A 6,293-nucleotide genomic window follows, 5' to 3' on the forward strand; every position below is an offset into this window, starting at 1 on the left:
AATAAAGCATCTTAGCAATTATCTCAAATGTTAACTACATAAACTATAATATTATTTGGTAGAAAAAGCAAAGTCTCTCTCAAAATACTGACTCAATACACTTCATGTATATATTTATAACAAGGCCTCCCAGTTCCCCAGGAAAAGTATATTACCGTAAACGTTGCTATTTTCGTAAGAAAGTCTATGAGTCTCACTTTCCAGGGTTCTTCAAGGTTTTCTGGAAAGGGCATATAAGTATAATAAGCAAGAAGGATGCAAGATAATCCAAAGAGCCGCGATTTATTCCCCATGATAAAACTCGAAACCTCTCTCTGCTGATAGTCACATTGCTACCTCATATATAAATTGCTAAACAGTAAGACAAAGGTAGCAGGCCAAGTCTTCCAGACAACACGGCAATAAAGCAACTCATTTACTATTCATTTCTAAGATCAGGCCACTGTTGTAACAGGTAATGCAGCTGTGCTTCTTTGTGTAACACAAGGTACCATAAATAATCTATTGAAAATTGGGTCAAGAGTAAAACCATCACGAGAGGATCAAGTTCTTTCACATCAGTGAGACAACTCTTAGTGAGACTCGCAGCACAGCACAGGAAAGATTAAAATCCACTTTCTGGTGTCATTTTAACAAAGTAGTGGCAAGACTTTAAAAATAATTTATAAGTAACATTTAATCAATGCAAAGGCTAAAGCCTATAGCACAGATCATTTTAAAAAATAAAATATACTGTGTCAAGTGAGCTGTAGGAAAGCACTAGAAGGAGGGAAAATAAATGCTAATCAAAATTACATAAATAATTCACTTAATGAAGAAATATTTGGGCAGTATTAATCACACATTGAAGTTAAACTTAGGGAATCCATATAGCTACTTGCATCATCATGAGAATATTATATTACATTAAACAAAGATTTGTTGCAACATAGTATTATGTTCTGTATTAAGTAAGAAATAAATATTTGAATAAACCTGAGATATATCTGTTCTTTTATGAAATTTCCTTGCTTTTTTTCATTGTTCTAAGCTCTGTCTATGTATGTTATCACAGAATAAATTTCTTACTTGAAGCCAGTTCTGAGTTACCACAAGAAATTTGAGGCTGAAACTGTTACTGGCATGATTAATTGTTCCATGTTGTTTTTTGCTATGCTTCCCAACCCTGTTTTCACATCCACCAGAAAAAAATATGTACAAGACAAAAATGCCTTGTGCAAATAAATAGGTACTGGAGAAACCAGGAAAATTAAACACACAGCTTACCTCTCTCCCTGGAATGCTAGGAATGATGTGTTCTTACAATTTGGTGATCCATTACTGTTTGATGAGATAGACTCTATCTGTATTTTCCAGAATTAGTTTTTCCTCAATCCCTTTCTCCCTAAAACTGGAGCATCATTTACAGACCATAAACCCCACCCTTATGAATGATGTCACTTGTGTTTTACAACAGCCTAAGTGACTCCTATGTTATCTTGAGACCAGGCCAGTCTTAACACCCACAAGTACTATGCTTCCCCTAAGTCAAGCTTTCTAGACACTAAATCATGGGCAGTATCTCTCAGACAACATTTCCCATTCTTGTGAAAGAAACCTGGTGTACTTTGTAAGGAATCTCAGTGTAAATGTCTTAAATTGTGCACTTTGGACTGACTTAATTGTTATTGGAATACCTTATTAAAAATTATACTATGCTTAAACATGGCTAAAACAAAATGATCTGGACCAGACGCTAGAAGTCCTGGTTTCAGCACAGGTTACAACAAAATCAGACTAAGTCATTCTTATCTCTTTGTGGACCATTTTCCCCTACCTGCTATAAAGCCTGAAAGATAAACACTTACAAAAAAAATCAGAAAAAGTCATTCTTTCCAAGCATTTGTGAATAAATATATGGCTCCTGGATAGAATATGCTGAGCAGAGCAGGGTACAATTATGCATTTTGGAGTACATATGCCTAGTTATTGGTTGTTCAGCTCTTTATTAGACCAATCAGGTGCTTTGGGCAGACAAAATAGCACAGCTTCACAGAGCTAAACAAATGCAGCATAAAATACTGCAACACATCTTTGCATCATTAAACAAATATTCTACAACATAAGTAAAAGTAAAACATTTTAAATTACTATTTCACACTATTTTCCCCTTTTCATTTAAATTGAAACAAAAAGTTTTAAACTTTAATATAGTAAAACTAAATACAAAAAAGGCAACTATCAATTAACAATTACCTTTACAATATTTTGTCCATTTGTATTTAGCAAGTTGAGAGAAAATATTGCATTATTTATCTCATCTAAGTGATTCCAACATTTTATACCTAATTTATTTTCTATCATAACTAAAAAAACTACAACTCTAATTATTTAGTTTTTAACTCCATCAAAGATCCCAGAAGGAAAATGTAATATTACCTGACAACAGAGATATTTGGCTGCCTGGACAATCACTTAAAGCTGCTCATCAACACTGAAGCACCCATCTTTGACCTGATGTGGGTCTCTATCTCTATCTCCATCCTTTCCAGGATGAAGGCTCTATGGTGATGTTCAAGATAGTCATCAGTCTGACTACTGAACAAGGCCAGTTCAGGCACCCTCTCCCCCACTGCCCAGGGTCCTAGCTGGGGTTATCACCATGGACTCCTGGGAACCCCTCCAGAGCCAAGCCTCTTGTCAACACCAAAATGGCTTCCTCAATTAAAATATCTCCTCTTTTGCTCCCATATCCATCCTTCCTCCATCTCAACCATCCCACGCCCCTAGGCTCTCCCCAACCCCCCACTTCTCCCCTCCCCCTCCCCCTCCTCCCTTTCCTCTACCCTCCCTTCTTGCCCACATACTTCCAACTTTTTTCTGGCAACCTTGTCTGCTTCCAATTTCCAAGTGGCTCTATATATGTTTTTCTTTGGGTTCACCTTATTACTTAGCTTCTCTAGGATCATGAACAAGGTTCAATGTTTTTTGTTTATTGCTAGAATCCACTAATGAGTGAGTACATGCCATATTCATATTTTTTTTGGTCTGGGTTGTCTCACTCAGGATAGTGTTTTCTACTTCCATCCATTTGCATGGAAAATTCAAGATGTTATTGTTTTTTACCACTGAGTAGTACTCTAATGTCATAGATGTTTTTCACTTTCTTTATCCATTTTTCAGTTGAGGGGCATATAGATTGTTTCCAGGTTCTGGCTATTACAAATAATACTGCTACAAACATAGTTGAACACATACTTTTGTAGAATGATTGAGCACCTTTTGGATATATTCCCAAGAGTGTTATTTCTGGATCCTGAGGTAAGTTGACTCCCAATTTTCTGAGAAACTGCTACACTAATTTCCAAAATGGTTGCACGTTTGCACTCCTACCAACAATGAATAAGTGTTCCCTTTACTCCACATCCTCGCTAGCATAAGTTATTATTTATGTTTTTGATTTTAGCCATTCTGACAGGTTTGAAATCAGTTTTGTTAGATATTAGGATAGCCACACCCGCTTGCTTCTTAGGTCAGTTTTATTGGAAAACCTTTTCCCAACCCTTTACTCTGAGGTAGTGTTTGTCTTTGAGGTTGAGGTGTGTTTCTTGCAAACAGCAGAATGCTGGATCCTGTTTTCATATCCATTCTCCTAACCTTTGCCTTTTTATGGGTGAATTGAGTCCATTGATATTTAGCGATATTAATGACCAGTGGTTGTTAACTCCAGCTACTTTTTGGTGGTAGTGTTTGTGTGTTTCCCTTCTTTGAGTTGTGTTGGTGAAGGTCTGTGTTATTATGGATGTTGTTAGCTTCCTGGGCTGAGGTTTTCCTTCTAGTACTTTGTGTAAGGCTGGGTTTGTGGATACATATTGTTTAACTCTGTTTTTGTTATAGAATATATTGTTTTCTCCATCGATGGTGAAAGAAAGCTTGCAACACCAGAACTTTACTCATTAAGCCACAGCCTCATGCTCGTCATGATACACAGATTAGTATAGATGAGCTAGTTTAGGATGTAAGGCCTAGCCAATAAGAATCTAGAGCTAATAGGCCAAGCAGTGATTTAAATAATATATTTTCTGTGTGATTATTTTGGGGCTGAGCAGCTGGGAATGAACAAGCAGCCTCTTACAACACACAACAAAAGCCATTCTTTGTAGTTTTAAACTTTTTCAAGTATCTCTTTTAACATTTTGTCGGATCTAAGGAGTCTCAGTTAAAAGGGGTCACATAGAGATGCTTCTCTGCAGAGAGCACCGAATCCTTCTGCTGACTGTTGCTGAAGAACTTTCTTTTCCTTAAAGACTGAGTTTTGTTAAATCCTACAGAATGCGGCAAATGGTCACACTTACATTTAACACATGGTATGTTGTAGGGTTTGCTAAAATTCCTAGGAATATACTTCCATGCACATACATGTGTGTGCATGTGTATGTGTAGCATGTGTGTATGTGTGCATGTGTGTGTAGTGTGTCTATGCGTGTAAAGGGGATTTATTGGAATGATTTATAGGCTGCAATTCAGCTATCTAGCAAGGGTTAGCTGTGAAAAGAAAATCCAAGAATCTAGTAGTTCCTCAGTCTCACAAAGGTGGATATCTCAGTTTGTCTGCTGTGTATGCTGGAATTCCAAAGAACTAGGCTCCAATGCCAGTCAAGGAATGGATGTACTAGTAAACCTGATTCAAGAAGAATCAGGCAAAGAGCAACAGCTTCCTTCTTCCATGTCTGTGTAGAGGCTTCCAGCAGAAGATGGGGCCCAGATTAAAGGTGGGTCTTCCAGCCTCAATATTCCCATGAAAGTTGTGTGTCTTCCTACCTCAATTCCATATTAGAAATGGACGAATCCACTTCAAAGCAAGCAGAAAATCTCTCACAGGTGTGCCATTCATTACTGATGTCGTCAAGTTGACAACTAAGAATAGCCATCACACTAATCTTCTGGTTTTCTAACTATATGTTCTTGTTTTGTCAAAGCTGCAAAAGTGTGATAAGCAAGCTTATTAATAAAATAGGGGGTTTTCACATGTAGAGTAGAGATATTTTCAAATCCTGTCTAAATATAAAGTACTGTTTAAAAAAAGAAAAAAAAACTGTCTAGGAGTTTGCTGAGCTCATTCCATGAAGGTGACATCAATGGAATCCAGAAAGACATAAGACCAAGAAACAGAAAACAAAGTAACAGGTTGGTTTTTAAGGCACACTCTTCCACATGGGAGGAATCTTAGGCTGGGAATCTGCTAATCAGGCTCTGGGTTAGGAGCTTTATGGAGCCTCTGAGTTCTCCCCTTTCCACTTTTGGTTATGTTTAGAAACTTACTTCCAACCCATCTCCCATTTTATTTTATTATTTTATTTTATTTTTTTTAAACCAAATGTCTTCTCAAAGAATAAACTGTCACTTGAGGAAACCCACATAGACTTTTCTTGTCTACTTGTGACCTTCTAACCTTCCTTCAATTTGTGATTAATAGTTAACAAAGACAAACAATTCTCATCAAGTCTGGTTTCATAAAAGATGACCAATATTCTTTTCCTTGTACAAATGAAACAAGCAAACTGATGTTAGTCACTCTTTAGTCTTGATCAATGTCAGTCTTTCCTGACGTTCTTGCAACAACTTAGTGTCTGAATGTCAGGGAAGAGGCTCATGTGATTAAACTGAGAGATTAGTGGGCAGCTCAAGGTTGAGATAAACAAAAAGGTTCAAGATGCAGAGAAGAACTAATGAAAATATGTTTGGAGATGAGGTCAGGTTACCAGCTAAATCCACAAGACACACTTAACTTCCACTTCACAAAGTTTATTGAACATTAAGAAAAAGCACAAGCAGCAGAATCACTGGGATACCAGAACATTAAACATTGATTTCACCACTTCCCAGCAGAAATGCAGATATTTATGAGTTTATTTGTGCTGATGGGAGTATGGGTCACATCATCACAGGGAAGCAAACAGGCCTGAAGATCACCACTCAGATAACTCCCCAGATATGCAGCCTCTGTGTGTACAATAATTCACTACAAAAATTCAAAAGAGTATTTTGAATAAATCTACCTGCACTCTACATTTGGCTGGGTACCTTTGTGCATCAAGGGGATTGAATCAAGTTTGATATTACAAAAGTTTAAGCAAATATTTAAGCTTTAGAAATAATTTACAGTTCCAATATTAACCTTTTCCCTCTAATATACAAAGAATTCTTGAAAATCAGCTAGTGAGAGGAACAACTAGCTTAATTTACCTAGAGTAAAGTATGGACAACACATGACTAGAAAAATCAAGGTTGAAGTACAGTATAAAGCTCAGTCC

Source organism: Alexandromys fortis, unplaced genomic scaffold (assembly GCF_014885135.2).
Source record: "Alexandromys fortis isolate MF-2015 unplaced genomic scaffold, M_Fortis_MF-2015_v1.1 scaffold_518, whole genome shotgun sequence".
NCBI classification, from domain to species: domain Eukaryota; kingdom Metazoa; phylum Chordata; class Mammalia; order Rodentia; family Cricetidae; genus Alexandromys; species Alexandromys fortis.